Below are 9,730 nucleotides of genomic sequence, written 5' to 3'. Positions count from 1 at the left end.
AGATGGCAGCCAAGTACCATAGACTTTATTACTTCTATACCTATATTATCAACTACAACGGGTCGGATGGGTAGACGGGTTTGTGGGATGGGTGGGCAGGGTTGGTGGGTGGGTGGCTACTGGTAAAATAGGTCCATGGTAGGAATAGATCCATGGTGGGAATAGGTCCATGGTAGGAATAGGTCCATGGTAGGAATAGGTCCATGGTAGGAATAGGTCCATGGTGGGAATAGGTCCATGGTAGGAAGAGGTCCATGGTGGGAATAGGTCCATGGTAGGAAGAGGTCCATGGTGGGAATAGGTCCATGGTAGGAATAGGTCCATGGTAGGAATAGGTCCATGGTGGGAATAGGTCCATGGTAGGAATAGGTCCATGGTAGGAATAGGTCCATGGTAGGAATAGGTCCATGGTGGGAATAGGTCCATGGTAGGAAGAGGTCCATGGTGGGAAGAGGTCCATGGTAGGAATAGGTCCATGGTAGGAATAGGTCCATGGTTGGAATAGGTCCATGGTAGGAATAGGTGCACGGTAGGAATAGGTCCATGGTAGGAATAGGCTTATGGTGGGAATAGGTCCATGGTGGGAATAGATCCATGGTAGGAATAGGCTTATGGTGGGAATAGGTCCATGGTGGGAATAGGTCCATGGTGGGAATAGGTCCATGGTGGGAATAGGTCCATGGTGGGAATAGGTCCATGGTGGGAAGAGGTCCATGGTGGGAATAGGTCCATGGTGGAAAGAGATCCATGGAGATTTTAACCGTGGGGAAATGGGCCTAAGGATGAAATGGGAACCCGAAATCTTCTCCCAAAAGGGGTGGCCATCCAGGGTCCCACGAAACATACCCAGGCAACACCGGGTACCCCTTCTAGTATATGATGAAAAGGGAGGTGCGTCACGTCAGGGGAATCGTCACTGAGTAGGGACAAAAATGCGTGAGAGACTATGGTGAGGTGGGCGTTCTTCTGAGGACAGGTGTGTGGCGGTGAATAAACGGGTGTATAGATTATATATATACGGGTACGAAGATGAATACACACACACACACACACACACACACACACACACACACACACACACACATTTTATCTCTCCACCTATCTATTTGTTTATCTCTCTTTTGCTATAAGACTGGACACACACATACACACACACACACACACACACACACACACACACACACACACACACACACACACACACACACACACACACACACACACACACCCTGAAGCCTGTGATCAGTGTCAACATCCATCAGCTGAGTGGATACGTGAGGCCCCACTATGGCAACTACACATGGCCACCTACAGCCACCCTCTCGCTGATATGGCCATCCTTACACGCTCATGGCCATACGCTCACAAGGTACCCCCCCCACACACACACTAACATTGCCACACACACACACACACACACACACACACACACACACACATGGCCACTCTCACAGACACACATGGCCACTCTCATAGACACACATGGCCACTCTCACACACACACATGGCCTCTCTCACACACACATGGCCACTCTCACACACACATGGCCACCTCAGCTGCAGTCACCTTGAGAGAGAGAGAGAGAGAGAGAGAGAGAGAGAGAGAGAGAGAGAGAGAGAGAAATGATGGGCGTATCCGTGCCTCAATACTCTCGTGCAATCGGGCATACCTTGATAGCAATGGATGATGGCGGTATTGCATTTCATCATGGCACCATTCACCATGCAGTTCACCTCAATGGCGCAAATGAAGGAATATGCATGGAAATTAGTCACCATGATTGCAAGGGGCTGAAGGAAGTAGCTCTGAGTATGTAGTAATTTTTTTTTTCATTTTTTTACATGTCCTGATGAAGAGACCTAACACCTTTCAATTTCGAGGGACGATTTGACTCATAACCAAGGAGATTTGGATCCGTATACCTCAACCTGACGGGGAAGTGGGGTTATTTGAAGTACCTGATGATAATGGAACGTATTTGGTCTTCCTATGTGCCTGCTGACTGCATTCTGTGGTATAGGATGCAGGCTAAGTACACGTAATTATCATAGGTGTTCCATAAATGATCCATGGTAATTAGAGGCTTGGAACTCCTCTTTGCAATTTAAGGCCCAAACAAATGACCTTTACCTCTGCCTCATCATCAAGGCCAATTGAATTTCAGGCAAAATTTAGTGTTCAATTTGGGAATGAGAAAAAATGTGACTGTGCAGTTCTTTATAGCAAACTTTAAGACTTTGAGTTACACATTACTAAGGATGGAAGCCAAAAAACCTTCCCACAATGGCTTAAGGTTGATCTGAGAAGGTGTGTGTGGGGAAGAGATGGGGTGCGTGTGAGGTAGTTGGGTTGATTTGGGAAGGGGTGTGTGCGGATGTGGTGTGTGTGTGTGAGGTAGTTGGGTTGATTTGGGAAGAGGTGTGAAAGAGGTTGGGTGAGTGTGAGGTAGTTGGGCTGATTTGGGGAAAGGGTGTGTTGGGAAGATGTTGGGTGCGTGTGAGGTAGTTAGGTTGTTTGGGATGAGGTATGAAGGAGGTGGGGTGCGTGTGAGATGGGTTGATTTGGGTTGGGGTGTGTAGGGAAGAGTTGGGGTGCATGTGAGGTAGTTGGGTTGTTTGGGAAGAGGTGTGAAGGAGGTGGGGTGCGTGTGAGGTAGTTGGGTTGATTTGGGAAAGGATGTGTAGGGAAGAGATGGGGCGTGTGTGAGGTAGCTGGGTTGATTTGGGAATCGGTATGAAGGAGGTAGGGTGTGTGTAAGATAGCTGGGTTGAGTAGGGATGTGTGAATGAGGTGGGGTGCTTGTGAGGTAGCTGGGTTGATTTTGGCAGAGGTGGGAAAGAGGTGGGGTGCGTGTGGGGCAGCTGGGTTGTTGGCTGAGTTGGGAAGGGGTGTGTAGCGAAGAGGTGAGGGTAAATGTGAGGAAGTTAATGTCCCAAGGCAGTGAGTGAAAGGAATCCACAGGTCTCCTTTCAGAAATACAACCCGCCTAATGAATCGACCACCTGAGATTTCTGAGTTGCAAGCAAGCTGAAAATATTGACATTGATGATTTTTGTAGTACTAGCACAAGCGCTTTTAAAATGAAAAAAAAAAAAAAAAAAAAAAAAAGTAGTGTGAAAGTAGTTTAGATATTACATTCAGTATTTGCTGATTAATATTATGCTTCTATTTTCCCGTAAACAAGGAAGGTAAGAAATCGTAGACCGTCCATCAGTTTACAGTTGTTTGAGAAGTTCCTGATTGTTTTCCGCGCTTAGTGCTTCATCAACACACACACCCACACACCCACACCCACCCACCCACCCGCCCACCCACACACACACAAAGTACCTGATATTATCCCAAAGGTTTTTTCACTCGTTATTCCTCTATTTTAAGCCCATCTTTGCTGACACTTAAAGAATTATTATTATCGATATTTTTAACTTCCTTGCATCTCAAAATTCTCCCGTGGCCAATTTGCACCTGAGTTAAAATTGCAGTTCAAGGTAAGCACAGACGAGGGCAAAGGAGACCCACCTGTGAAGCTCCCGTGACCTTATTGTTATTTTCATTATTATTATTATTATTATTATTATTATTATTATTATTCCAGCTAACACCAAACAACTTCACTCAGCTTACTAAATCATAAGCGCCAGAACATGCAAATCCTCTCGTCTGGCAGATAAAATATAAGAGGATTGGAAGGCACATAGCGTGGTGTTGAAGCTCCATATCTGACCCCATCTCATCACTTATAGTACCCCTTATAGATAATTCAGTAGTCTAATGATCGAGGGAGTTTTTTATCCGTAGACTGACCCCTTGCCTACGAGAACACGCATTTTTCTCCCCTCTTTCGACCTCCAAACGATTTTTATTCCGCTTCTGCCTAATATAACCGTCTGCTGGTGGGATTGAGCAGGGAGGAGGGGGTTTATGGTTAGACTGATACATGTTAAATAGTCCTTTGAAGAGCTGTAGGTGAACTCGTCTCCCCAGCTCTAAATTAAGCAGGTAAAGGTGAGAGAGGGGGTTGGGTAAGGACTGTGGAGAGAGGGAGGAGTTGGGTAAGGACTGGGGAGAGAGAGGGGGGGTTGGATAAGGACTGGGGAGAGAGGGAGGGGTTGGATAAGGACTGGGGAGAGAGGGAGGGGTTGGATAAGGACTGGGGAGAGAGGGAGGGGTTGGGTAAGGACTGGGGAGAGAGAGGGGGGGTTGGATAAGGACTGGGGAGAGAGGGGGGCTGGATAAGGACTGGGGAGAGAGGGGGGGGCTGGATAAGGACTGGGGAGAGAGGGAGAGGGTTGGATAAGGACTGGGGAGAGAGGGAGAGGGTTGGATAAGGACTGGGGAGAGAGGGAGAGCGTTGGATAAGGACTGGGGAGAGAGAGGGGGGGTTGGATAAGGACTGGGCAGAGAGGGGTGCGGAGGTTGGGAGTAAAGGATCAATGGAACACATGCTGAGGGAGTGATTAGGAAAAAGTTCAAGGCGTTCATCACTTATCTTGTTGACGCACACACACACACACACACACACACACACACACACACACACACACACACACACACACACACACCCTTCTGTGTACGCCTACCCCCCCCTGTGCACATCTACTCCACTGTGTACACTTACCCTTCTGAGCAAAAGTACTCTCTTATGCACACCCACCCCTCTGTGTACACCCGCCCTCCTGCGCACATATACTCTTCTGTGTATGTATTCTCTGTATGTATGTAGTGTAGCGGTTGACTTACACACGCCTATCATAAACAGGCAGCTCCTGTGCACATCTAACCTATTGTGCACATGTACTTTGGTGCTCACGCGTACTTCGCTGTGCACATGTAGACTACTGTGCACATGTACCGTTTCTGTGCACATGTATTATGCACATGTATTTTACCGTGCACATGAATGCTACTGTGTGCACGTGCCATTTCTATGCACGTATACTTTGGTGTGCACATTTTAACCTCTGTGTACGTGTATCCTGCTGTGCACAAAATTATGTTCTTCCTCATAGTGTACGTTTGACCTCCTGTTGACATCCATCTTCGTGTGTGTGTGTGTGTGTGTGTGTGTGTGTGTGTGTGTGTGTGTGTGTGTGTGTGAGGGGAGCATGAGGGTGGGGGGGGGTGAGGGAGGGAGATGTATGAGGGAGGCAGGTTAAGTATGAGGGAAAGGGAGATATTAAGAGACCTATATATGAGGGAGGAGGATACATGGATGAGGGAGGAAAGGATGAGGGAGAGGTGTAGGTGTGAGGGAGGGGATGAGGATGAGGTAAGGAGTGAGATGGGGAGGGAGTGAGGTAGGGGGGAGGTGTATCAAGGGTGTAAGGTGGGGGAAGTGAGGTAGGAAGGGGATGAGTTAGGTAGGTGAAGCAACTGGAGGTGGCGGGTGGAAAGGGAGAGGAATGGGGTGGGGGAAGGAGAGAGGAGGTGAGGCAGCGGTATGAGACAGGGTGTGGGTGGGGCGTGGGTGGGTGGGGGGGATGAGGCACCTGAGTAGGGTGGATTAGCGCTGGGTGGCCATCAAACAGGTAAGAGGCACACACCTGTCCTGTCCTACCTCACGCCATCTCAGGTAATACAAACTCCCTTAACACTGTCTCGAGGTCGCCTTATCCCATTGCCTCTACTTTTTTTAATTTTACTTAAACTTCGGAAAGACCTCTCGTACTGAAGAGGTTGATGAAGGCTAATCTAATCTCAGAATTTCTAAAGCCTGTCTGAATCCTCTATAAAATCATCTGTAAATTTTAAGAATTGAAAACTAGAGAGGAAATACTTGCTAGGAAATACGTGGCTGCTTCTGCTTTAGTATCCTCTTATCGGCTAAACACAAGATCCGTTTTCCTTCCTATATGTATAACAGGCTAAAGGGCACGTAGTTCGAACTCGCCCTATATCTTAACCAAGTTCAGAGTCAAATAAATTCCACGTCTTTACTGAAATGGCTTTTTTGGCAGAGTTGCTTTATTCCCTTTTTTTAGTAACTCCATATATATATATATATATTTTACACTTTCTGGGCTATAAAATCGTCTTTAATATGGAAATCGGAAATCTGAGGAAGTTTTTTTGAGTGTAGTGTCCAGGTAAAGGTGGCTTCATTAACACCTTATAACATTAACGGAAGTGAGAAACCCGAAGATATTGACTTAAGATTTCTAAATGCCCAGGACAGAAGGGTAGAAGGGGAGAAGGAGACAGGGTATGAGGAATGAGGAGGGGAATAATATAGTCAAAGGATAGAGTGATAGACTGTTCATCATGAGTGTGCAATGATTGTTGATTTGCATAGTGTAGCTCATGATGCAAAGGTCGCAGGTCATGACTAGGTGGTTTTTGCGAGTCATTGTAATAAATGTATTATTTTCGCTGTACATACATGGATGCGCTTATTGAATAGACGCGCATATAAACTGGAGCTCATTATATCTTCTATAATTTGCCGATGACTGATGACCCATTGGCACTAAATCAATTGCCAACAATCAAGCCATCTTCATTTCGCCGAACCCCAGCTGCCTTATTCATGGAGAGGCCAGAAGGTGAAAGCAATGCGCCACTACCACGGCCTGGATTCTTTTTTAACTTCATTTGGATTACCATGTTGCCAAACTTACAAAAAAAAAAGAGTATTCAGAGAGCAACACCCTCGCCCACCAGCTGGTCCAAAGTCGAATATTTGTCTTTTCCATGTGACCTTGACCTTCGACAGACTACTCTCAATGCAGAGCCATTTCATCCTTGTCTGACCCTTAACACTTCCACGAACTTTGGTTGCATGTGGGTAGTAATTTTATCTGTACAACATGAAGAAAGAAATTTGTGCAACATATACAGTAAACAGTTTGTAGAGAAATATTCGCATACAGAAAGAACGCGACAAGCAAGAGTGCTAAATGTGCAACAATCAGTACCTGTGTAAAGATAATTTTCTGATCGAGTATTCAGAGAGAGAGAGAGAGAGAGAGAGAGAGAGAGAGAGAGAGAGAGAGAGACAGGTATCTTCCCAAGGTCTGACGAGTACATAGCGGAAGAATCGAATCATACGAAATACACACAAGTAGAGACTGGGTTTTCACTGTATTTCGCCAGTTGTAAATATTCTTCAGACGGAAAAGAGATAGTTATTTCTCTGACTGTGCATCTCACTGTCCAGCCACTCCACCTGTTCTATCATTCCCCACTTTGCCATTCAAATCTCCAGTCAAAAACACACTCTCATTACCACCAGGCCTCTCCAGACATACTTCCTCTTTCACTCAGGACTCTGCCTTCATCATAGCCACCCTATCCTCAGTTGGGGCATACATACATATATACATACATACATAAACATACATACATACATACTTACAGTCACCCAAGCTCCTTAATCCACCTATACTCTTTTTACTCTAACTTGGCCTAAATCTCCCTTCTCTCCATCCTGAATGTCGATTTATAACGATAGCTTAACAATAGATTACAATGGTAGTCATGAAGAAGTGCTATGGAAAGGATATTGAAGCATAGCATTGTCTATTTCTTCGACCGATCTACGCGAAATAGAATGCGCAAGGACGAAATCTGCGCCAAGGTAAAGTGAAAAGGGTATAGTCTACATTTCCTTTATTTGCCTCTCAGGTCTCACACACAGTAATGCATACACCCTCCTTTACCCTCTCGTTCTTACGCACTCCAGCCTTCGCGCGCACGCATTCACGCAAGTACACGCACGTATACACACACAAACACACACACACACACACACACACAAATACACATACACAGTTCATACCCCCCATTCCTTCATTCATTTCCCTCCACCATCTGGTCTCAGTCAACCCATATATGCCGACTACAGCATCGCCAGGCACATTTGGTTTACAGAGAGAGAGAGAGAGAGGTCATGGTGTAGTTGGAAAAGTGTACTGGGTGTCTGAAAATAGCTGACCTCATTTCACGGTATTGTAAAAAAAAAAAAAAGTGAGAAAAGAAAATATGATATAACAACGTACATGACAACTCAGTAAAATTGGCATCAGAGTCATGAGCAGCTGTACACTCCCTAAAGTACAGTAATGGTAGGATGTAAGCCATTCGGAAGTGTACATAGTCCCTAGTGGTCGATATTTCACGGAACCACTCTCCCAGGCGTTTGCAAATTAACTGCATTAGATCGTAACTTAAAATTTAACGTGGAATGCATTTACAGGCGTCACACATCCACACGACAGTCAATTCAGTCCTAACACCCTTAACACCTCTCTCGTTGCTACTTAATAATGGCATGTACTAATGGAGATTGAAGACTGTCGAGGAATGTGTATGTGAGTGAGGTAGAGGGGGGAGGGCCAAGCATGAAATGGAGGGATGGAGTGGACAGGTATATGAGAGAGGGGGGTGTGAGCTGGGAGCAGGGCAGTGAAATGGCGGGGGACAGGGCGACATGAAGGCGATTTATTTGTGGCCACCCCTTACGGGATTACTCTATCTTGTATGCTGACTTATAGGGATAGATTAGCACTGAAGCATGGTACTAGTCACGAAGAAGCGCTGTGGAATGTAAGGAAGGAATATTGTCTTACCCTGCCACTGAGCTACGTGAAATAAGCTGCATACGAAAATCTGGGCCAAGTTAAGGTGAAAGGAGTATAGTTACTTGTCTCAAATGCCTGGGTTATGTAGCACAGTGTCCGGCCTCACGTACCTGATGGAAGCCTTAAAGACTGGATGATGTAACCACAAACACACACACAAACACACACTCAATACTATCTTTACATCTATCAGGCTATGTGTATTTATCTATCTATCTACCACAACTATTTATTTGTAGATAGACAGGTATATAGATAGACAGACAGACAGACAGACAGATAGATAGAAAAAACAGACAGACAGACAGAAAGCCAGCCAATAATACAATGTACTTAATAAAACTCACATATTAGCCTTAGGTATACGTGAGAATTATATCAATAGAATTTATAGATCAGTAAAAACCTTAAGGCAGAGTCATCAGAGAGGGATTAGGGAGAGGGGCACGAATCTAGGAGTCTCCCTACTGGCCTATCCTTGTCTTAAACTCATAGAAGAGAAACCATAGTCATAATTACCCATACGGAAAAGCTTGGAAATAGAAAATAATTTTTTTTTTTTTTTGTATACAGTGAAGGTAAAAAATTTGGGGGAATTCTTATGACTGGCAGATTATGATTTTCTTTTCATTTTTTTATACCCTGTGATTATGAGATAGGATTCTTTCATTATTATTATTATTATTGTTATTATTGTTATTATTATTATTATTATTATTATCATTATTATTGTTAGGACTCCATATTATAATTACAAATCATAATAGATAAATAGATAAATAGATAGATAGAGAACCAGATAGAAGCAGGAAGTCAGATGATGAGAAGGTATTGTGTCTGCGAGAATCGAGCAATGCTAATCATGTTTACACACTCTTAACTCAAGGAATGCTTTATGGGCACACGACAGCGCCTCGTGACCATACACACACATACACACATACTCACACACAGGCTTCTAGAACTTTCCAACCACAGTGAACACACGTGACACGACTCCTGTTTCACCAGAATTTAGGAAAGAGAGCTCAGAAGGAGACAGGCCATAGAACAGGCAGGTAGTAGGGAGAAGGGCTTAGCAACATGGAGAGAGAGAGAGAGAGAGAGAGAGAGAGAGAGAGAGAGAGAGCGAGACAGGAGGTAGCTCGCG

Source organism: Coenobita brevimanus, chromosome 71 (genome assembly GCF_032717465.1).
Source record: "Coenobita brevimanus isolate Jiangsu-jjx chromosome 71, ASM3271746v2, whole genome shotgun sequence".
Lineage (NCBI taxonomy): Eukaryota > Metazoa > Arthropoda > Malacostraca > Decapoda > Coenobitidae > Coenobita > Coenobita brevimanus.
The sequence above is the reverse complement of the archived record's forward strand: the minus strand, read 5'-3'. Positions refer to the sequence as shown.